Here is a 24670-nt window from a genome sequence, read left to right as displayed (position 1 = left end):
CAGGGCCTAATCATCCTTCACAACAACCTTATAAGCAAGGTGTTCTCTAATTTATGAATGAGGAAATTGAAACACAAAGATTAAGTAAACCGCCCAAGGTTGCACAGCTAGTAAGAGGCAAAGCTGGGATATAAATCCAGGAAATCGGTCTCCAGAGCCTGGCTCTTAACTACTTCACTACCTTACCTCTTACAGAAGAGAAGAAATGAAGGAAGAATCCCTTTACTTATTTAAGGCACACATGCAGGGAGCAAGTTCAGCTGTTTTTAACCTTTCACACACTTAGCTAACTCATCCTTCTTCAGCCTAAACCTAATAAAGCAGAAATGCTTCAGTAGCATTCATTCATTAAAAGCAAATGCTTAGTGAGTAGATATGAAGTCTGTATGATTTCAGCCCTTGCCCTCTAAAAGTATAAAAACTAGTTGGGGAAACCATACATAGCCTCACTAGTAATAAAAAATGTGTAAAGTAGGCCGGGCGCGGTGGCTCATGCCTGTAATCCCAGCACTTTGGGAGGCCGAGGTGGGCGGATCACTTGAGGTCAGGAGTTCAAGACCATCCTGGCCAACACGGTGAAACCCTCCCGCTACTAAAAATACAAAAATTAGCCGGGTGTGGTGGTGGGTGCCTGTAATCCCAGCTACTCAGAGGCTGAAGAATGAGAATCACTTGAACCTGGGAGGCGGAGGTTGCAGTGAGCTGAGATGACACCACTGCACTCCAGCCTGGGCAACAGAGCAGAACTAAGTCTCAAAATAAATAAATAAATAAATAAAAAAGGCTGGGCACCATGGCTCACACCTACAATCCCAGCACTTTGGTTGGCCAAGGTGAATGGATCATCTGAGGTCGGGAGTTCGAGACCAGCCTGATCAACATGGAGAAACTCCGTCTCTACTAAAAATACAAAATTAGCCGGGTGTGGTGGTGCATGCCTGTCATCCCAGCTACTCCAGAGGCTGAGGCAGGAGAACTGCTTGAACCTGGGAGGCAGAGATCGCAGTGAGCCGAGATCATGCCATTGCACTCCAGCCTGGGCAACAAGAGCGAAACTCCGCCTCGGGAAAAAAAAAAAAAGTAATCTACTCCAAAGCAATTTAAAAAAAAATGATGCAGTGTGGGTAAGGATACAGGGAAACACTGATGGAGGAGGCTTTAATTGGTACAGCCTATTTAGTTGGCAACTTGTAGCTATTTATTAAAATTTTAAATGTGCATACCCATTCCATGCATATTATGGAAAACTATGTAAGAATCAGATCAAAGTTTATCCACAAATATAAATAATGAACTCTAAAACATACTAGATTTTGGAATACTAAAACTAGCAATTCCACTTTCAGGTCTCTATCCTACACATCTGCCAAGTATATTTATTGCAGCAAAGTATGAAAATCTAAATGTATATCAACAGCTAAATAAACGTGATCATGCATATTATGCAAAACTATGTAGGAATCAGAAAGATCAGGGTTTATCCACAAGTACAAAGAATGAACTCTAAGACATACTAAGTGAAAATAGCAGGCTAGGTCGGATACGGGGGCTTACACCTATAATCCCAGCACTTTGGGAGGCCAAGGCGGGTGGATCACCTGAGGTTGGGAGTTCGAGACCAACCTGACCAACATGCAGAAACCCTGTATCTATTAAAAACACACAAACATTAGCCGGGCATGGTGGTGCATGCCTGTAATCCCAGCTACTCGGGAGGCTGAGGCAGGAGAATCGCTGAACCCAGGAGGTAGTGGTTGAGGTGAGCCAAGACGGTGCCATTGCACATTCCAGCCTGGGTAACAAGAGTGAAACTACATCTCCAAAAAAAAAAAAAAAAAAAAGAAAAAAAGAAAAAAAGAAAACAGTAAGCTGTAGAATACATATAGCATGATCTCATGTATGTATACACACACACAACGTACTAAAGATTTGTACATTTTATTATATGCAACATTTGCATCGAAAGAAAAATATGGCTGGGCATAGTGACTCATGCCTGTAATCCCAACACTTTGGGAACCTGAGGCTCAAGGATGGCTTGAGCCCAGGAGCTCGAGACCAGTCTGGGCAACAATGGGATAACCCTGTCTCTACAAAATAAAAAAAAAAATTTTAGCTGGAAGTGTTGGTGTACAACTATAGTACTAGCTACTCCAGGGACTGAGGTGGAAGGATCGCTTGACCGCAGAAGTTGAGTTTGCAAGGTTGTAGTGAGCAGTGATCATGTCACTGCACTCCAGCCTGGGCAACAGAGCGAGACACCGAGACTCCGTCTCAAAAAAAAAAAAAGAGAAAGAAAAAACATGGTAGCGAGGCACAGTGGCTCACAAAGTGCCTGTAATCCCAGCACTTTGGGAGGCCGAAGCAGGCGAATCTCTTGAGCACAGGAGTTCAAGACCAGCCTGGACAACATAGCGAGACCGTCTCTACAAAAAATACAAAATTAGCCATGCATGGTGGCATGCACCTGTAGTCCCAGCTATTTAGGGGGCTGAGATGGGAGGATCACGTGAGCCCAGGAGATGGAGGTTGAGGTGAGCTGAATCTTGCTACTGCACTCCAGCCTGGGCAAAAAAGAAAAATGCTACAAACAATATTAAACTCTAGATAATGATAAACATGCTCAAGTACTTAGATGAAGTATACTAATGTCTGCGATTTATTTTGAAATACATCAAAAAATTAGATTCACTGATGGAGGGATGGATAGGTGGACACGCATATGTTAAACCAAGTAGTAGAAAAATGATAATGGTAAAATCTAGGTAGTGTGTATATGGGTGTTCATTATATTTACTAAAATTCTATCAACTTTGTTGTATATTTAGAAATTTTCTTGATAAAGTCTTGGAAAAAAAAATCCACAGATTCTGAGGGTTAGGAAAAAAAAAAACAGGAAGAAAAGCCAACAATACAAACCAGCTCCCGAGTGTAAAAAATAAGTACTACAAATTGGGAAAGGAGTACAGACATGTACACTTGGGAAGACTCTATAAAGGTAAATAATCAGCTACATCTTGAAAATTAGAGATGAATTAGAACACAGGAGTATAGAGCATGAAATTAATATTATAGTAAGTTTAGACGTATAGGCAATAGTTATTTACAATCTTTGCCAAGTCATTCATCCCATAAGTAATTAGCAAGTGTGTACGTCATACCTGGCGCTGTGCGGAGGGTTAGAAGTCCAGCACTGAGTCAGAGATTTCCTCCCTGACAACAGCCAAGTCTTCCATATATGACTGCTATCAGCTGACATCCTCCTCGCAACAATCCTGTCAGATAGGCAGTCCCAGAACCCTCCTTCTTTTTTTTTTTTTTTTTTTTTTTTTTGCAATAGTGTACCATTATGTCCATCAGGCTGGAGTGCAGCAGTGCAATCATGGCTCACTGCATCCCCAATCTCCTGGGCTCAAGTAATCCTCCCACCTCAGCCTCCCAAGTAGCTGGGACATAGGCAGCGCCACCATACCTGGCTAACTTTTGTATTTTGTATTTTGTACAGACAGGGTCTTGCTATGCTGCCCAGGGTGGTCTCGAACTCCTGGCCTCAAACAATCCTCCTGCCTTGGCCTCCCAAAATGCTGGGAGTATAGGCATGAGCCACTGCGATCAGTCAGAGCCCTCTTCTTTTCAGGGAAACTGATACTCAAATAACTTGTTCAAGGTCACATACCTAGCTAAAGGAGCAAGAGGTTGAATTCTTCCTCCTTGGAATATATGACCAATCTAAAGTAGAAACATTGGACAGATCATAAAACCACACTTGCAGAGGGGTACAGTATAATTCTAGAATATAAAATACTTGAAAGCCAAACGATGGAACCACAGTCTCCAACTGTTTCAAATTTGGAGTTTACAGTACTCTCATAAGTCTAGTCTACGAAAACATTATAAAAAGAAAAAAAAAAGCACTTTGATGTATAGAAACCATGGAGAGAAGACTAAATAATGGCAGCAGAACATTTAAAAGTCACCTGGCAGGCACGGTGGCTTGTGCCTGTAATCCTAGCACTTTGGGTGACTGAGGAGGAAGGATCATTTGAGGCCAGCAGGTGGAGGTTACATTAACCAAGATTGCACCACTGCACTCCAGCCTGAGTGACAGAGGAAGATCCCAAACACGCACACACAAAAAAACAACTACAAGTCCTAAAAGTCACCTGGCCATGTATTATAATAAAAGGTGGGGGCTGGGCATGGTGGCTCACATCTGTAATCCTAGCACTTTGGGAGGCTGAGGTGGGCAGATCACTTGAGGTCAGGAGTTCTAAACCAGTCTGGCCAACATGGTGAAACCCTGTCTTTACTAAAATACGAAAAACAAATTAGCCGGGTGTGGTTGTGGGTGCCTGTAACCTCAACTACTCAGGAGGCTGAGACACAAGAATCGCTTGAACCCAGGGTGTGGAGGCTGCAGTGAGCTGAGATCGCTCACTGCATTCTAGCCTGGTCGACAGACCAAGACTCCATCTCCAAAAAAAAATGGGTGGGATGCTGGGCGTAGTGGCTCACATATGTAACCCTAGCACTTTGGGAGGCCGTGGTGGGAGGATTGCTTGAGTCCAGGAGTTTGAGATGAGCCTGGGCAACAAAGTGAGACACCATATCTACAAAAAAATTTAAAAATTAGCTGGGCATGGTAGTGTGAGCCTGTAGTCCTTGCTGCTTAGGAAGCTGAGGTGGGAAGATCACTTGAGCCTGGGAGGTCGAGGCTATAGGTAGCTGTGATTACGCCACTGTACTCCAGCATGGATGATGGAATAAGATCCTGTCTCAAAAAAACAAAAGTCTATCCTGGTCAGTTTGTTTAAATGCATACTCTTAGAACAAAAAATAAAATAAATAAATAAATAAACACATACTCTTTATTTTTTACAAATGCATACTCTTGATATAATGGAAAGTTTCTCTTCAAAAGCAAACTTCTATCAAAGTTATTAAGTCAATGTAACTTCAACCCAGTGCAAATTTGAGTAGTCTAATTCAAAATTTGTCCAAAAGTCCACCTCTGGTTTAAAATCTGCTAAGAAAGAATCTATTACAGAATGAAAGGCACTCTATTTAGATTTCCTATAGTGATTAGAATTATTACTTGGCAAAATTAACAACCAGCTCTTCTCAAAAGACACCATTAGATCTAATATCCAAGCCTCCTTTGAACTCAGTTTTTACATTCTTCTAATGCAGCAGTCCTCAACTAGGGGAGATTCTGCTTCCCTAGGGCATATGTAGTAATGATGGAAGACATTTTTGGTTGTCACAACTCGGGAGGATGGAGTGCTACTGGTATCTCACAGGTAGTGTAAAAGGATGTTGTCAAACATCCTACAATGGACATGACAGTCTCCTCACAACAAATTATTTGGCCCCAAATGTCAACAGTGTGCCAAAGTTGAGAAACCTAAATCTAATCATAACCCCAAATGTCGTGTGTGTGTGTGTGTGTGTGTGTGTATATATATGTTATTTTTTAGATAGTCTTGCTCTGTCGTCCAGGCTGGAGTGCAGCGGCGCAATCTCGGCTTACTGCAAGCTCCACCTCCCAGGTTCACACCATTCTGTGGCCTCAGCCTCCCGAGTAGCTGGGACTACAGGTGCCTGCCACCACGCCTGGCTAATTGTTTTTTGTGTTTTTTTTTTTAGTAGAGACGGGGTTTTACCGTGTTAGCCAGGATGGTCTCAATCTCCTGACCTCGTGATCCGCCCGCTTCAGCCTCCCAAAGTGCTGGGATTACAGGCGTGAGCCACTGCTCCCGGCCTTGTCATGTATCTTTTGTGAGCTTTGGTGGGATTATCTTATGCTGTGGCTTGACAAATTATACAAAGGTAGTCCAGGACAGTCATCTTGGTTATGGAACGACATCAATGCTTTTTTTTTTTTTAAGACGGAGTTTCGTTCTTGTTGCCCAGACTGGAGTGCAATGGTGTGGTCTTGGCTCACTGGGACCTCTGCCTCCTGGGTTTACGTGATTCTCCTGCCTCAGCCTCCCAAGTAGCTGCGATTACAGGCACCTGCCACCACACTCGGCTAATCTTTGTACTTTTCGTAGATATGGGGTTTCACCATGTTGGCCAGGCTGGTCTGGAGCTCCTGACCTCAGGTGATCCACTTGCCTCAGCCTCCCAAAGTGCTGGGATTACAGGTGTGAGCCACTGCACCTGACCATCAGTGCTTCTTTTACGGCATATGATACACCTTTAACCCGCATTATACCATTATACACTGGTCAGACACTCTGGCCTAGAGTTTTTCAGAACTCTTTTTTTACGCCTGGTCCCCTTTCATCCCTTTCTTGGTTTCCTGTCAGGTTTGATCTGTAAAACTCTTCTGATGCAAAATTTTACAGCTGTTGTGATACCATAATGCTCACTGAGTCTATAAAAAAATAAAATAAAATAAGGCCAGGTGTGGTGGCTCACACCTGTAATTCCAGCACTTTGGGAGGCTGAGGCGGGTGGATCACCTGAGGTCAGGAGTTCGAGACCAGCCTGGTCAACAGGGTGAAACCCCATCTCTACTAAAAATACAAAAATTAGCCAGGTGTGGTAGCAGGCACCTGTAATCCCAGCTACTTTGGAGGCTGAGGCAGGAGAATCACTTGAACCTGGGAGGTGGAGGTTGCAGTGAGCCAAGGTCACGCCATTGCACTCCAGCCTGGGAAACAGAGCAAGACTCCCTCTCTAAAATAAAAATAAAAAATAAAAATACTATTATTACTTACTATTTTAATAAGAATGTAAGTAGCAATTTCCTTTTTTTTGTTTTTTTTGGAGACAAAGTCTCACTCTGTCACCCAGGCTGGAGCACAGTGGTACAATCTCAATTCACTGCAACCTCTGCCTCCCAGGTTCAAGCAATTCCTGTGCCTCAGCCTCCCAAGTAGCTGAAATTACAGGAGCGTGCCACCACACTTGGTTAATTTTTGTATTTTTAGTAGAGATGGGGTTTTGCCATGTTGGCCAGGCTGGTCTCAAACTCCTGACCTCAAGTGATCTGCCCGCTTCGGCCTCCCAAAGTGCTGGGATTACAGGCGTGAGCCATCGTGCCCAGCCTTAAGTAGCAAATCTAAATTTTTATTCCGTACTTTCCTGGGCACTGGGGGATATAAATATCCAAAATGTGCAACACCCTTTATTATTATTATTATTTTTTTGAGACGGAGTCTCGCTCTGTCACCCAGGCTGGAGTGCAGTGGCCGGATCTCAGCTCACTGCAAGCTCCGCCTCCCGGGTTTACGCCATTCTCCTGCCTCAGCCTCCCAAGTAGCTGGGACTACAAGCGCCCGCCACCTCGCCCGGCTAGTTTTTTATATTTTTTAGTAGAGACGGGGTTTCACCGTGTTAGCCAGGATGGTCTCGATCTCCTGACCTTGTGATCCGCCCGTCTCGGCCCAACATCCTTTAAAATGCAACCAACTACTCATCAAATACCATGCAAGAACCTGGAACATAGCCATTCTATAAATTTTTTCTTTCTTTTAAGAAACAGGGGGTCGGGAGCGGTGGCTCATGCCTATAATCCCAGCACTTTGGAAGGCTGAGGCAGGCAAATCACAATGTCAGGAGATTGAGACCATCCTGGCTAACACGGTGAAACCCTGTATCTACTAAAAACACAAAAAATTAGCCAGGCGTGGTGGCGGGCGCCTGTAGTCCCAGCTACTCGGGAGTCTGAGGCAGGAGAATGGCGTGAACCTGGGAGGCAGAGCTTGCAGTGAGCTGAGATCGCACCACCGCACTCCAGCTGGGGTGACAGAACAAAGACTCTGTCTCACAAAAAAAAAGAAAAAAGAAAAAGAAACAGGGTCAGCTGCGCACAGTGGCTCACGCCTATAATTCCAGTACTTTGGGAGGCCAACTCGGGTGGATCACGTGAGGTCAGGAGCTCAAGACCAGCCTAGCCAACATGGTGAAACCCCATCTTTACTAAAAAAACACAAAAATTAGCCGGGCATGGTGACGTGCGCCTATAATCCCAGCTACTCAGGAAGCTGAGGCAGTAGAATTGCTTGAACTTGGAAGGTGGAGGTTGACCAAGATCTTGCCACTACACTGCAGCGTGAGCAACAATGCCAGACTCCGTCTCAAAAACAAAAAACAAAAAACAAACAAACAAAAAAGAGTGTCTTGCTCCATTGCCCAGGCTGGAGTACAGTGGCATGATCATAGCTCATTACAGACTGCTGGACTCAAACAATCCTCCCACCTCAGCTTCCTGAGTAGCTGGGACTACAGAGTGGCTAATTAAAAAAAAATTTTTTTTTGGAGACAGGGTCTCCCTACATTGCACAGGCCAGTCTTGAACTCCTGACCACAAGCGATCCTCCTGCCTCAGCCTCCTGAGTAGCTGGTACACAGCACACTACACTTGGCTTCCACTCTGTAAACAGGTACACACCACTACGCTTGGCTTCCATTTTGCAAATTCTGATTCCAGGTTTCAGGTACAGCTCTAGTAAGGTTCTAGCTTATCACCTCTGGGTCTTTCTTTCCCTTTCTGCCCATGCATCATCAAATGAAATACTTTGAAAACTCACTTCATAATTTTGTCGGAGAGAACAGTCATCTTCTTTGCTCCATAATTGTAAGCATTCTCATTTTTAGACTAATAAATGACAATCAGAATGAACAATCCAGGCTGGGTGCGGTGGCTCACACCTCTAATTCCAGCACTCTCAGAGGCCAAGGTGGGTGGATCACGAGGTCAGGAGACAGAGACCATCCTGGCTAAAATGGTGAAACCCCATCTCTACCAAAAATACAAAAAATTAGCCAGGCATGGTGGCATGCACCTGTAGTCCCAGCTACTCGGGAGGCTGAGGCAGGAGAATCGCTTGAACCTGGGAGGCAGAGGTTGCAAGTGAGCCAAGATCGCGCCACTGCACTCCAGCCTGGGCAACAAGAGTGAGACTCTATCTCAAAATAAAACAAAATTCCAATTTTTTTTTTTCATTTTTACACACTTTTTCATTCTAACCACCTATGATACATATACTTAACTTTGGCACCTGTCCATTTACAAACTGCATCAACTAAGTTTTTGAACAAATATCCTGAAAGATGAAAGAATACTATCATACATCTTTTTGGCAAAGTGCAGTGGTTTTTTTTTTTTTTCATTTATTTTATTTTATTTTATTTTATTTTATTTTTTTGAGATGGAGTCTCGCTGTGTCGCCCAGGCTAGAGTGCAGTGGCCGGATCTCAGCTCACTACAAGCTCTGCCTCCCAGGTTTATGCCATTCTCCTGCCTCAGCCTCCCAAGTAGCTGGGACTACAGGCGCCCGCCACCTCGCCCGGCTAGTTTTTTGTATTTTTTAGTAGAGACGGGGTTTCACCATGTTAGCCAGGATGGTCTCGATCTCCTGACCTCGTGATCCGACCGTCTCGGCCTCCCAAAGTGCTGGGATTACAGGCTTGAGCCACCGCGCCCGGCCTTTTTTCATTTCTTAAAAATAGAATCTCACTATGTTGCCCAGGCTGGTCTCGAACTTCTGGGCTCAAGCGATCCTCCCACCTCAGCCTCCCAAGAAGTTGGGATTGCAGGCATATGCCACTGCACCCAGACCAGTTCTGATTCTTATAAAAAGAAAATCACATTCTAGCTGGGTGCCTGTAGTTCCAGTTATCTAGGGGGAATGAAGCAGGAGAACAGCTTGAGCTCATGAATCTAAATCCAGCCTGGGCAACATAGTAAGACAGATCCCATCTTTAAAAAAATAAAAAATAAAAATAAAAAAAATCACCATCGGGCATGGTGGCTCACAACTGTAATCCCAGCACTTTGGGAGGCCAAGGCAAGTGGATCCTGAGGTTGGGAGTTTGAGACCAGCCTGACCAACATGGAGAAACCCCATCTTCTACTAAAAATACCAAAAATTAGCCAGGCATGGTGGTGCATGCCTGTAATCCCAGCCACTCCGGAGGCTAAGGCAGGAGAATCCCTTGAACCCAGGAGGCAGAAGTTGCAGTGAGCCGAGATTATGCTATGGCACTCCGGCCTGGGCAACAAGAGCAAAGCTCCGTCTCAAAAAAAAAAATAATAATAATCACATTCTAAACTCATCTAGGGTACAGTCACATATGTATATGGGTGGAAACAGGATCCTGCTATGTTGTCCAGCCTGGTTTTGAAGTACTGGGCTCAAGTGATCCTCCTGTCCCAGCCTCCCAAGATGCTGGGAATATAGGTGCACACCACCATGCCTGGCTGAAGACTTGTATTTTACAACTTGGTTTATATAACTTTACCATCATCCTAACAGTCTAGAGTACTACTGTCACACAGCATTCATCTACAAGTTCCTCCAAAATGTCTTCTATGGTCAGTTTTCTTCTCTTTGCCATTATAGGAGGAAAATGAAAAACCATGGATTTTTAAGTATGTCCAATGAAAGCTTAAAAGTTGAAAAATAGTATGAAAATTATCATGTACTCCTTCCCCTAGATTTTCCAAATGTTAACATCTTACATAACGTTTAAGATGGTATCTCCCAACTTCTTTTATACTTTCTTGAAAGATGCTGTAGGCTGGGCATGATGGCTCATACCTGGAATTCCAGTACTTTGGGAGGCTAAGGTGGCCACGTGGACTGTTTGAGCCCAGGGGTTCAAGACCAGCCTGAACAACATGGCAAAACCTTCTCTCTACAAAAAAATACAAAAATTAGCCAGGTGTGGTGGCACATGCCTCTAGTCCCAGCTACTTGGGGGGCTGAGGTGAGAAGATTGCTTGAATCTGGGAGAAGGTTGCAGTGAACTGAGATTGCATCACCACACTCCAGCCTGGGTGACAGAATGAGACCGTGCATCCAAAGAGAAAAAAAAAGTTGCTCTAAGTTTTGGGAAAAGCAATAAGAAAATTGAAGGGCTGTGGTGCACACCTATAGTCCCAGCTACCCAGGATGCTTAGGTGGGAAGATCACTTGAGCCCAGAAGCTTGAGGCTGCAGTGAGCTATGATCATACCACTGCACTTCGGCCTGGGCAACAAAGCGAGGCCCCATCTCTAAATAAAAACTGACGTGTAAAACTAACGATTTATTTCATTACTGCATATCCTTTTAAGCAATTCTGTAATTCTCCCTTTGTCATATTATTTTAGTCCTTTTTAGCATATTTGGGAATTGATAAGTAATGATGAAATAATTCCTAGGATGATGAAATACCAAAATATTTCAATATACAGGAAAAATAAGATCAGTAAAACCCCATAACGTTGTTTAGATGTACAAGTGGTAATAGCTAAAGTGAGTTTATTACTTTGGAAAAAAAATAATTTTCAGGCTGGGCGTGGTGACTCATGCCTGTAATCCCAGCACTTTGGGAGGTCAGGAGTTCAAGGTCAGCCTGGCCAATATGGTGAAACCCCATTTCTACTAAAATTACAAAAATCAGCCAGGTGTGGTGGTACACACCTGTAATCCCAACTATTTGGGAGGCTGAGGCAGGAGAATCGCTTAAACCCAGGAGGCAGAGGTTGCAGTTACCCGAAATTGTGCCACTGCACTCCAGCCTGGGGACAGAACAAGACTCCATCTAAAAAAAATATTAAAAATAAAAATAAATTTTCTCTTTGCTGTTTTGAAGACCTCCAATAAATAAAAGTCATGAAATATACATCTTTACAAGTAGTTAATACTGCTTTAAAAAAAAAAAAACTCAAAACTAAAATTGAGTCCAGACCAGGTAGGGTGGCTCAGGCCTGTAATCCCAGCACTTTCAGAGGCCAAGGTGGGCAGACTGCTTGAGCCCAGGAGTTTGAGACCAATCTGGGCAATATAGAGTTCAATGACACTAATGTTACATAGACATTTCTTACTACCGTAGGTAGAAAGTGAACAGGAAATTATTTAGTTCAATTCAAAATGTATTAATAATTGTTATCAATGTTAATTTTCTGATTTGATCACTGTATTGTGGTTTTAAAAGACACACTTGGGGAATCTAGGTGAAGATTATAGGGCCCTTATTTGTATTATTTTTGCAACTCTCTTTGAAGTCTGAAATTATTTCCAAACAAAAAGTTTTTTAAAAAATTAAGTATTAGGCCAGGCATGGTGGCTAACACCTGTAATCCCAGCACTTTGGGTGTCTGAGGCAGGTGGACTGCTTGAGTCCAGGAAGACCAGCCTGGGCAATATGGTGAGACCCTGTCTCTGTTTAATATAAGAAATTTAATCTTTCAAAATATCTATAAGGCCAGATGCAGTGGCTCATGCCTGTAATCCCAGCACTTTGGGAGGCCAAGGCGGGTGGATCGCCTGAAGTCAAGAGTTCAAGACAAGGCTGCCCAATGTGGTAAAACCGTCTCTACTAAAAATACCAAAAATTAGCCAGGCATGGTGGTGGGCACCTGTGATCCCAGCTACTCAGGAGGCTGAAACAGGAGAATTGCTTGAACCTGGGAAGGGGAGATTGCAGTGAGCCGATATCGCGCCACGTCTGCCTGGGCGACAGAGCGAGACACTGTCTCAAAAAAAAAAAAAAAAAAAAAACTTAGCCAGGCGTGGTGGTGGGCACCTGTAATCCCAGCTACTTGGGAGGCTAAGGCAGAAGAATCATGTGAACCTGGGAGGTGGAGGTTGCAGTGATCCAAGATTGCACCACTTCACTCCAGCCTAGGCGAAAAGAGCGAAACTACATTTCAAAAAAAAAAAGAAAAAAATTTTTATAAAAGATAGAAAAAGTAAATAAAACAAAAATTTAAGTATTAATAGTAGGGGAGGGTCAGGCTCATAATCCTAGCAGAGGGAAGATTACAGAGAGACACTGTAGGTGGGAGAACTGCTTGAGGCCAGGAGTTCAAGTCCAGCCTGAACAAAATGATGAGAACTTGCTGCTCTCAAAAAAAAAAATTAAAAAAAAAAAGAGAAAATAACATAGCATTATAAGCGGGGTGTGGTGGCACATCCATATAGTCTGATGTTTTGGGGAGGCTTAGGTGCGTAGATCACTTGAGCCCAGGAGTTTGAGTCCGACCTGAACTAACATAACAAAACCTTGTCTCTAAAAGGAAAAAAAAAAAAATTTTTTTTTTTTTTTTTTTAAATTAAAAAGGAGGCCAGAGGCCAGGCATAGTGAGTCATACCTACAATACCAGCACTTGGGGAGACTAAGACGGGCAGATTACTTGAGCCCAGAATTTCGAGACCAGCTCGGGCAACATGGACAAACCCGTCTCTTTAAAAATTACAAAAATTAGCTGGGCAGGCTAATGTTAGCATGCCCCTATAGTCCCAGCTACTTGGAAGGCTGAGGTCAGAGGCTCACCTGAGCCCAGGAGGTTGAGGATGAAGTGAGCCATGATTATGCCACTGCACTTAAGCCTGGGGGGCTGAGCACCATGGCTCACGCTGATAATCCCAGCACTCTGGCACTTTGGGAGGCCAAGGCGGGCGAAGCCCTTGAGATCAGGAGCTCGAGACCAGCCTGGCCAACAAGGTGACACCCCATCTCTACTAAAAGCACAAAAATTAGGCCAGGCACAGTGGCTCACACCTGCAACCCAACACTTTGGGAGGCCGAGGTGGGTGGATCATTTGAGGTGAGGAGTTCGAGTTGGCCAGCCTGGCCAACATGGTGAAACCCTGTCTCTACTAAAAATACAAAAATTAGTTGGGTGTGGTGGTACAGGCCTGTAATCCCAGCTACTGAGGCTGAAGCAGGAGAATCACTTGAACCCGGGAGGCAGAGGTTGCGGTGAGCTGAGATTATGCCAAGCCGAGATTGCACCACTGCACTCCAGGCTGGGGGACAGGGCAAAACTCCGTCTCAAAAAAAAAAAAAATAGCCAAGCATAGTGGCACATGCCTGTAATCCCAGCTGCTCGGGAGGCTGAGGCAGGAGAATCACTTGAAACTGGGTGTGTTTATGTGTGTGTGTGCAATGAGCTGAGATAGTACCACTGCACTCTAACCTGGGCAACACAGTGAGACCTTGTCTCAAAAAAAAGAAAGAAAGAAAGGAAGAAAGAAAGAGAGAGAAAGAGAGAGAGAGAGAGAGAAAAAGAAAGTAAGCAAGCAAAAGAAAAGCAAAAGAAAAAGAGCATTACAAAGAATAAAACTTAAGATGGCTCTTGAAAGGACAGGTGGATGTGTCACTCACATCTCACACTGCTTTGATCACATTAGCTCTTCTGCTCCCACACAAACATGGGCACATAACATCTTTAACCATCTATGTATCCTCCACTATGCTCAACATACTGCTTTGTCTGTCTGTGGTGGAAACCAAATCATTCATTCGTGTATACATCCTCTAATATTTACTGAGCACATACTATGCACCAGGTGTTTTAGGAGTTGGAAATACAACGGTAAACAAAAATCCCTTCCCTCAAGAAGCTTACATTTTAGTGAAAGATGACACAACAGATAAAGTATAATATTTAGAATGTTAGGCAGTGACAGGTATCAAGAACAAAAGGCAAGGAAGAGTTTTTGAAACTGTAGATAAGAATGGCCAGAGAATACCTACTGAGAAGGTAACTTTTGAGTAAAGGAAGTGAGGGAGCTAGTCATGCAGAAATTAGTGGAGAAAGCCTTCTAGGCAGAGGGGAGAGCAAACGCAAAGACCCTCATGTCTTTGTGAGGGCTCACATGTGCTTGACATTTTCCAAAACAGCATGAAGGCTGGGTAGCTGAAGAAAAACGAAAGAAGGACTAGTCAGAAATGTAGTCAGAAAGGTACTAGGATAAGGGTGGCAGGCAGAGGGTACATCACATTTGTTCTTACAGGTGTTTTTTTCCTTTTTTTTCTTTTTCGAGACAGGGTCTCATTTTGTCGTCAAGGCTGGGGTACAGTGGCACAGTCATGGTTCACTGCAGCCTAAAACTCCTGAGCTCAATCCTCCTGCCTCAGCCTCCCAAGTAACTGGGACTACAGGCACACACCAGCATGCCTGGCAAATTTTTAATTTTTTTTCTAGAAATAGGGTCTTGTTACGATGCCCAAGCTGGTCTCAAATTCCTGGCCTCAAATGATCCTCGCACTTCAGCTCCCAAAATGCCGGAATTACAGACATATCTTTTTTTTTTCTTTTGAGATGGAGTCTCGCTCTGTCGCCCAGGCTGGAGTGCAATGGCATGATCTTGGCTCAGTGCAAGCTCCACCTCTCGGGTTCACACCATTCTCCTGCCTCGACCTGCTGAGTAGCTGGGACTACAGGCGTGTATGCCACCATGCCCAGATAACTTTTTTGTATTTTTTTTAGTAGAGACCGTGTTAGCCAGGATGGTCTCGATCTCCTGACCTCTTGATCTGCCCACCTCGGCCTCCCAAAGTGCTGGGTTTACAGGCATGAACCACCAGGCCCTGGCCCATTACAGACATACCTTAGTAAGGACTCAGGTTTAATACTCAGACTGAAATGGAAAGCCACTGGATGGTTTTAAGCAGAGAAATGACAAGGTATGACAGGTTTCAAAAGAATCACTTGGGTTGCTATGTTGAGAAAGATTTAAGAGTCGCAGTAACAAAACAAGGAGAATAGAATCCAAGCTAGAGATGCACAGGTGCTGACTAGGGCAATGGAGATGCAGATCCTAAGTGGTCTAATTCTGGATAGTATTTTGAATATAGAGCAAATAAAATTTACTGATGGACCACATATGAAAAAGACAGAGAAGAGTCAACAATGTCTCTTAGTTATCCAAGACGAGACATCAAGTGGAAACCTTGAGTGGGCCACTAGACATAATAGTCTACGGTAGAGGGAGAGATCCCCGTTAGAGAGTCATTAGCATTGTTTGGATTTTAGAAAGGCAATATGGTACATATACTGTATCATCTCTCTCTCTCAGCTAGGGCTGGGGTAGATCCCCATAATCAAGCAGTCACATTTCTGCATCATGCGGGACAGCCCAGGTCAGGTTGTGCCCCAAAATTAGTTGTGGAACTAGACTTAGCAAAAAACAAACTCTTGCATTTCATAACTGCAAATAAAGAATGTGGACCTACATATCCTCCAATAGCCCATATATCAGCAAGCCTAGCCCTGGAGGACACCAAGAAGACTCATGAAGGGTCCACTGCCATGCTGAGAAATATGAGTAACATACAAGCACACAAGACAAAAAGGGGGTAGGGAAAACAAAAGCAAAAGGGGCAAATAAGAAATACATTAGTTAGAAATTGCCACCAATGACCAGGCACAGTGGCTCACGTCTGCAATCCTAGCACTCTGAGAGGCTGCAGTAGAAGGATCTCTTGAGCCCAGGAGTTCGAGACCAGCCTGGGCAACACAGGAGGACTTCATCTCTATAAAAATATTTCTAAAATTAGCCAGGTGTGTGGTGGCACACACCTGTAATCCCAGCTACTTGGGAGGCTAAGGTAGGAGGGTCGCTTAAGTCCAGAAGGTCAACACTGCAGTGAGTTGTGTTCATGCCACTGCACTCCAGCCTGGTGACAGAGTGAGACTTCGTCTCAAAAGAAAAAAAAAAAAGGCCGGGCGTGGTGGCTCAAGCCTGTAATCCCAGCACTTTGGGAGGCCGAAACGGGTGGATCACGAGGTCAGGAGATCGAGACCATCCTGGCTAACACAGTGAAACCCTGTCTCTACTAAAAAACACAAAAAACTAGCCGGGCGAGGTGGCGGACGCCTGTAGTCCCAGCTACTCGGGAGGCTGAGGCAGGAGAATGGCGTGAACCTGGGAGGCGGAGCTTGCAATGAACTGAGATCCGGCCACTGCACTCCAGCCTGGGCCACAGAGCGAGACTCCGTCTCAACAACAACAACAGACATTATGCGAAGAAAAGACATTATGTGGCTGGGTGCAGTAGATCATGCCTGTAATCCCAGTACTTTGGGAGGCTGAGGTGGGCGGATCATGAGGTCAGGAGTTCGAGACTAGCCTGACCAACATGGTAAAACCCTTCTCTACTAAAAACACAAAAATTAGCCAGGAGTGGTGGTGCCCCAGCTTCTTCGTGGAGGCCGAGGCAGGAGAATCCCTTGAACTCGGGAGGCGGAAGTTGCAGTGAGCTGAGATTGCACCATTGCACTCCAGTACTCCAGCCCAGGTGACAGAACAAGACTCCGTCTCAAAAAAAAAAAAAAAAAAAAGTCTAGTGCCTAACACAGTATCTGTGACACAGTAAGTGCTCAATAAATATCATCTTTTATTATTCAAGGGGCAAGGAAGGTGTATTTTGAAAAAGCATATACCATCTATTTTTTTTTTTTAAAGGCCTACAGAAAGTAAAGCTTAACAAACTCTTGGCTGGTGGAATTGCCCAGAAAAGTGAGAAAGCCTTGAAAAGCACTATGCTGAACTACTGAATGCCATGGACATAACCTTTTAATTCCAATTAAAATTCCTGGGTACTAACATCTGCCATGCACAGCTCTCCAGTGTCTTGTCTGCTTACACTGAAGATGTAAAAAGAATTATACTTTGCCAGGACTACACACCTCCTTCCTTAAAAAAGAAAAAAAGTATTTCTCTGTATGTAAATTATTAAAACCCTCTTAATTACGAAGTGCCAATCTTTCTAAGCTATTTATCTCTGAGCAACATTATAGTATATAAAATAATTATCTGGAGATTATGAAGCATTTATGAAACCGCTCCTAATACAGCAAAACCAAGTTCTTACTTGAATCCTTAAAGACTCTTCTGTGTTCCCCAGTATATATCACTGCAAATCACGGGAACTACTATATGTAGACCAAATTTTCCTCAGTGGTCAGTCGTTCTCCACTATCTGTTTATGGCATCAGAAAAAAACACCTGGATTTGTCTCCCCATCAATTCTATTACAGCCATCATTAGTTAAACTAAAATGCTGTTGCTTTTGCAACTTCCTTGGCAGAGAAGATAGAACCCACCCTTTTCATATAAACAGAGCACAGGGCATCAGACCCTACTAACCAAAGCACAAATCTAAAAATTCACTTCAGATAATTAACCAGAGGCTCATTTAGACATTACTGCATAAATAAACATTGGTTCCATGTTTATTTTTCTCATGAAAAATGTGAAAAATATTGAAATAATTTCTCTCAATAGGAAAAGATAATGTATCAAGTGAAAGCAAAAACCTCATCTAATGTGGTTCTGCTATAGGTTAAATTTGAAATGTCCTGAGGCGACTCTCCAATGCAGGCTGGAGAGCAACGCTACAGAAGTCACATACAGAAGGCTACCCTGATCCACAACTTCACCCTACTCTGAAATAAAAAGGGCAAGAACACTGTACTATGTAGACTATAAATAGAAAGTGGTCTAGATGGTCGAACATAATTACATAAAACCAGAAAGAAAAGACTTCTCACCTATAGTTACCTAAATAGCAAATTCTTTGGGCAACCAAATTTTTTTTGTTTGTTGAGACGGAATTTCGCTCCTGTCGCCCAGGTTACAGTGCAATGGCCCGATCTCGGCTCACTGCAACCTCGCCTCCCGGGTTCAAGTGATTTCTCCTGTCTCAGCCTCCCCAGTAGCTGGGATTACAGACGCTTGCCACCATGCCCAGCTAATTTTTGTATTTTTAGTAGAAACGGGGTTTCGCCATGTAAGCCTGGCTGGTCTCAAACTCCTGACCTCAAGCGATCGGCCCGCCTCAGCCTTCCAAAGTGCTGGGATTACAGACATGAGCCACCGCACCCGGCCGGGAAACTAAGTTTATATAGCAGAACCATCTGCACAATGAAAGCGTTCAAAACTACAAGTGTCAGAGATATCGGAGTATTTTATTCTAAGTCTGAATTTTTCTTAAAAAAAAAAAAACAACAAAACCTATTTTATAAAGTTTTGAGATTAAAATGTAAATCCCAACTTTCCTGTTATAAATCTCAGCATTGTAAAGAGGAGGAACTTCCACTGCCTTTTCAAGGCTAACTTGGTTAAAGTCCTAACGCACCGAAACAGACGCCAAGTCTACTACCCACCACCCATTGGCTCAAAGGAAGCCCCGCCCCGTACAGCCACGGTAACTGAACATTAAGGGAACCCCAGAAAGGTTTTCCCTCCGCCACATTTCTAGTCTCTGATGACTCCCTGCCCCTCCCCGACCATCACCACCGCGGAAATAGGGTTCCAGCACCAGCCACACACGCTCCTACAAGAGGACCTTAGGCACTTCGCCCCAATAGATACAACCAGGAGGGTGGTGGGGGTGACCATGCTCCCACTCTCCCGGCTGCACGGTGCCAGACACGCTGCATGGAGCAAACAGAGAAAGCAGCTCCGGCACAGGGCCCTTGTGCCCTAGGCAGAAGGCATGACCGAGCCACCAGAGTAAGTCCTGACACCTCCGCAGCTCTCAGTAGGCGGGAGCCCCTCCCTCCCCACGGAGACATAAGGCGGGGCAGACCTAGACGCCCAGACTCCCAGCCAGACCCGACAGCGGGCTTTCCCTAGCACCGCCTCATTGCCAAGGAGGCGGAAACCCAGGGCCGGGGTGGGAGGCGGGGGACGGCCAAGGGGAGTGGCATCACGGATCAGTACGGCCCCTCCGGCCAACCGGATCCCGAGAAGGTGGAGGAACTCAGACTTCACGCCCCCTCCCTGCCGCACCCTGAATCTACACGCGGGAGACCCCCCTATCCGTCCCCGACCCCAGCAGGCAAGAGCGCGGCCGCCAGCCCGAGGCCCCGCCCACCCCAGGAGGCGGAGAGGGGGTGGTCGGCCGCAAACCGCACTCAGCGCGAAGCCGGCCCCGCCCCTTTCTCCACAATCGCACGCGCGCGCCGGCCCCGCCTCTGAGCGGCGGCGCGAGAGCCCGCCCCCCTCCGCGCGCACCGGGACTACGCTCTCCTCCCCCTCCCGCGAGGAGAGCTACCCCGCTCCGCCCCCCACCCCCCTCACACAGCCACACACCTCCCGCCCGTCTGCTCTACGGGAAGCCGAGGAGGTCAGCCCCCCCCTAAAAATACACACCCTCGAGTCCGACGTTACCCGCCACCAGGCTCCCGCCCGGCCCCCGGCCCAGCGTGCTCTCACCGCAAAGCTGCTTCGGCCGCTCGTCACTGCGTGTCCCTCTCGGCGTGAGCCGCGAGCTCAGCAGGGAGGCCCTGAGAACGGCGCGGGGCACAGGCCCGCCGAAGCGGACTGCCAGCTACCTCTCCGCTAACGAAGCGGTCACAGGCCCCGGTGCCCAGACTGGGAAGGAGGGAGGGAGGGAGGGAGGGAAACTCCGAGGGGGGAAGGGGAGGGGGGAAGATGGAGAAACCGTCTCCGCCGCCTCTACCGCCGCGGCCGCTTCTCTGTTACCCGGGAAATCCCGCCCACTCCCCCGACCCCGCCCCGCAGGGGGAAGACTCAGCTTCGTTCCAGCACAGGACGCAATACCCGCCCGTCAAAGACTGAGCCAATCACCGAGACCTGTCTTATGACTTCCCGCCCCTTCCCCCTCGACTGGGAGGGGAGGGGGAGCCGCTCACCTTCTCCACGCCCCTATTGGCGGGGAGCGTCCCTAACTCAACCCCGCCTATTGGAGACGGATTGCTGAAGCCCACCCCCGAGCCACAACGCTATTGGAAGAAGCGGGGAAGCTCTTCCTGTCTCATTGGAGGACACCACATAACCCGCCCCGCAGCGTCTCAGCCACAGGCCTAACAAGTTGGCTCCCGCCTCCGCCGGTCATCGCATTGGAAGGCTACCCCTGGCTCTCCCACCGCCCCAGTAAGGTAAGTAACCGATGTGGGGTAAAATGTCTGTAAGTGAAACAGGCTCCGCCTACCGCACTGCCGGGCCAGGCCCCGCCCCAAGAGTTGGATTGGATATCTTGGCACTGGTAGGACCCTCCATTGGCCAGGGCGCCCGTCTAGGAAGGAACTTAATTCCGCTCTGCGCGAGGAGGCTGAACCTTAGCAGTCCTTTTGTGGAATGTTTACACTAGAGACTGAAGCTCGGAGTTCCAGGGCCCGAGACAGGAGGGGGAGCGGAGCTCATCAGCGGAGACTCCACATCCTAGGATTTGAAAGAAAGGCAGTCCACCCCGGAGGACTCCCTTACAAAAAAAAAAAAAAAAAACGAGAATGAGAACTCATCCTCCCTATCCTGTTATCTTTGCAGTTTACGTTCTACACACTGCGTCCTTGTAAACACAAATATCCGGAGCAGCTAGCAACTCCTTTCAGCCAAGTACAGAACTAAGATCTGGAGACCTAGGCGGAGAAATAACCCATAACCCCCAGGGTTGCCAGCGCACTCCCTAGAGCTGAATGTGCAGTCCTAAGAGGGCGGAGATAACCAAGAGAGGCGGGCCCTAACAGCCACCGCCCTGGCAAGCCTCCGGAAGGCGGAGCGTGAGGCACAAGGTACTCACGATCTCCCGGGTGGATCTGTAGGCATCCTCAGAACTGAGAAAGGAGAGAAAAGGACCAAAACAGGCCACAGCATATATTAACCTTGGGAACATACCACACTCAGAGAAAGGATAAAAATTCCGTAGTTGGGGACATAACGGCTGTTCACCTTCTCCTTAGCCAGGAGTGTTAATGGTCCCTGTGCCCTCTCTGTGTAGGTAACAGGGCCTCGAACGCACAGTGAGACAAAGTGCTTTCAATTCCTAGTTTGCTTTTATTTATTCACCAAATAGGGCGTGGGCCTGACGCTGACCTTACTTTGGGGGGCGCTCTCTCGGCGCCAGGAGGGGACGGGATTACGTTGTTACCGCTCTCCCGAAGAAGTAGAATCCTCCTCCCGGAGAGCTAAGACCCCAAGGGACAGGCCCAGGGAACATACTCCTAGGTCCAACTCTGTCCTCCCTCTGCAATCCAGCGGAAACGGCCAGGAACGAGCTCTGGCAGCAGGTGGGCCTGACTCCAAGGATGGCTTCGAGCCGCGAAACCACAGCAGCGAATTGCGAACTCCAAAGGTAGCTGACAGGTGGGAGCAGCCTCGCCAGTAGCCAAACCCTGCCCCAGGACAGAGGTCTAAAAGTAAGTCAGACCAACAAAGCGACCCCCGGGCCAAACTGCTCCCAGGTTAGGAGGAAGCGGCACTCCAGCAGAACTGATCCAAGGCTACTTTTAACTTTGCGCCGCCTTCCACCACTAGACTGAATAGCACAGGGCATTCCCACCATGGTATCAAGAACTACTCAGAACTCAAGCCAGCATTAGGCTGCCCACGACTTCCCGTGAACACAGGGTACCACCTGCGCTGGATCTCGCCTAAGGGCCCCAGGCCAGGGCACTAGGTTGTCAGAGTCTCGGATACAGCCAACTAAGGACAGCTGCTACCATGACTAGGGAAGAACAAACACTTCCAGGGTGTGCAGAGTTCTCGAGCTTAAGCTCAGGGAAGTCAAAGGGCGCGGAAATAGCCAAGCGACAGGGTTAGAACTTTAGTACTTGGCCCCGGCCCCGAACGGCAGATCTCAAACCCTGCAGAACCTACGAAGCTTTGCTCCCGAAATCCACTCCGCACTGTAATCCCCTGGCTTCACCCCGAAGGCTACCAGGTCTCCAGCCTCGGTGGAACCTTTGTGTGGCTTCTCGGCTCTCCCCGCCCCCCTCGCCAAGGGCGCCGAGCCTAGGACTTCCGGGCGGGAGGGCAGTTCGAAGGAGCTAGGCGGGCCTCTCACATGTGCGGAGCGCGCTCAAGAGCTAAGGAGGGAGGCGGGGAACAAGGGTGGACTTACCCCTCCGAGCTCTCTCCGCCGGAGGAGGCCGGGCTACCCGTCCCACCAATCCCAGGCGGGGGCGGGACCTTGCGCCTCGCGTCAGCCGCAAGAACCCTCCCTCCTCCCTCCGCGGAAAAAAAAATCCTAGCAACTTAAACTCCAGCCCGGCCTCCCGATAGGCGGAGCTCGGGAGAATGTCATCCAATCCACATCCGAGAACGGGAAAAAAAAGGGAGTCTCGTCCAGCCAGTGGAAGACAAGAGAAGGCGGGGACTCCGGGCGAGCCCGAGGTGGGTGGGAGAGAGGAAACGGGCCCGCCCCTCAGCTCCCCATCAGGCGGGTTGCACAAGCCGCCAGCGGAGTAGATAGTAAACAGTCTGGGCCCAGGAGTACAAGGCAGGGGCCGCCCGGCGCTCGGTGGACTGGGCCCCTGCGCCGCCTCTCCCGGCGTCGCCCCGCCCGGCCGGGACGGTTCCCGCCGGCGCCCCGCCTACCCGCCCGCGGCCGCCATCCCGGCTGACAGGCGCGCCCCCCGCGCCCCTCCCCGCCCGCTGATGCATTTCCTTTTCCCGATTCCGAGCGTGGAGACTGTTTTCCCAGTTTCCGACCTTCACTGCCCCTTTCAGGCCAGCCCCTCGTGGGCGCGCACACGCCCGCGCCCTCGCCCCCGCCCCATCCGCGCCGAGCGGTCCGCAGCGGCATCTCGCAGGAAGGGGGAGCCCGGCGGCGGCACGGCCGGGGGAGGGGAAGAGAGCAGCAGTCGCCGCCGCCGCCTTGGGGTGGGCGGGGAAGCAGGCAGCTCCATGTTTGCAAGGGGATCAGCCGGGACCGCGCGGCGAAGCCGCCGAGTTCCTGGGGGTTTTCCGTACCACCGGTGCGAGCTCCTTGCCGGCTCGTGGCCTGCCGGGTGCCGGCACCAAATGCTGACTCGACCGCCAAGGCCAGGGAGTTTGGAAACCCGGCAGCTCGCGAGGCTAGCAGCGAGGCGCAGGGGCTCTTTCCGGTGGCCTCTCCCGCCCCCGGCTGCCCCTCCCGCAAGTCCAGTGTTGCCCCCGCCCCCAGAGTCCATAACAACCGCGGGCCCACAGTGCCCGCGCCTCGCCGGAACGCGCCCACCGCCCCCTCCAAGTTTGCGGGCAGAAACAAAACCCTCGAGGCGGCTGCCGCCCTTGTCCAGCGTGGGTAGCCAGGAAAGCCGCGGGCCCCGGCTCGCTCGCTAACTCCAGGTCTCCAGCAACTCCGGGCTCCGCGAGCTCAGTGGGCCCCGCCGACCATGCTCGAGCCGCCGCCCCCTGCCGAGCCCGCACGCCGCAGCTCTGGCCCGGTTCTAGTCGGTGTGCGGAATCTCCCTTTTCTTTCTAATATTTTTCTTTTTTAAAAAACGGCACAACAGGAACCGGAGGTCTCCTGCCCGCCCCTTCTCCAGTCCGCCGCCAAAACCTACCGAAACGGACTGCTCGGTGAGATAAACTAGGCAACACGGCCGGCGCAGGGACGACCCCAGGCCGGGCCCACCCCCTCCCCACGGCTCCGGCCCGGCTGGGAAACACACACACTGGCGAGCGGGCGGCGCCAAGAGCTCTCCTTCCTGGCCTGTCCCTCGCCTACCTCGGCCGCGGAACTCCGAGCCTCCCCTCAGCTCCGTCCCAGGGCCCACGGGGCCCACACCACGTCGGGCCGGCCAGACCGAGCGGCCGGCAGACTAACCCCCCAAACGCCTGAGATTGGGGGGACCAAATTAAAAGCAGCTGTTTAACATACCTTCCGAGCCAGGCGAGGAGTCCTGAATGGGGGGGAACGCCCCCCACGGGCTATTGGCTCCCCGGCGCTCACGTCAGTCACCCTGGGCCCGCCTCCGCCCTTCGCCCCGCCTCTTCCCCTTCATTGAACGCCCCCTCCTTCCAAAAAATATAAATAAATTAATTGAACTAAACGCGAGTGGGAGACGCATCCGTGGTAGAGGCCCTTATAGCTCCCTCGCCGCCGACTCAAGTTTCTTGAGGTCCTCGGACTGGAGGGAGGCCTTCTGGGACTCGGAGATCCGCTGGGTGGACGCGGAGGAGGAGCCAGCGGGGCTACCCGGCCCCAAC

At 48.4% G+C, this 24670-nt stretch overlaps 1 protein-coding gene across 2 annotated transcripts in view; it reads right to left on the bottom strand.

Annotated features, from left to right (window-relative positions):
* SIN3A (SIN3 transcription regulator family member A) overlaps positions 1-24369 on the bottom strand; it is a 90985-nt gene extending 66616 nt beyond the window's left edge. Inside the window, exon 1 of one of the 2 annotated variants that reach the window (XM_030931704.1) lies at positions 24189-24369. The gene's annotated coding sequence lies outside the window, so the exon portion shown is untranslated. Of the gene's footprint in view, positions 1-19951; positions 20234-24188 lie in introns of those variants that run through there. The other variant, XM_030931703.1, reaches the window with a different exon arrangement.
* Positions 24370-24670: the final 301 nt, after the last annotated feature.

The sequence above is a fragment of the Rhinopithecus roxellana genome, chromosome 5 (genome assembly GCF_007565055.1).
Source record: "Rhinopithecus roxellana isolate Shanxi Qingling chromosome 5, ASM756505v1, whole genome shotgun sequence".
Classification (NCBI taxonomy): Eukaryota; Metazoa; Chordata; class Mammalia; order Primates; family Cercopithecidae; genus Rhinopithecus; species Rhinopithecus roxellana.
This window is presented reverse-complemented; position numbering and strand designations above follow the sequence as displayed.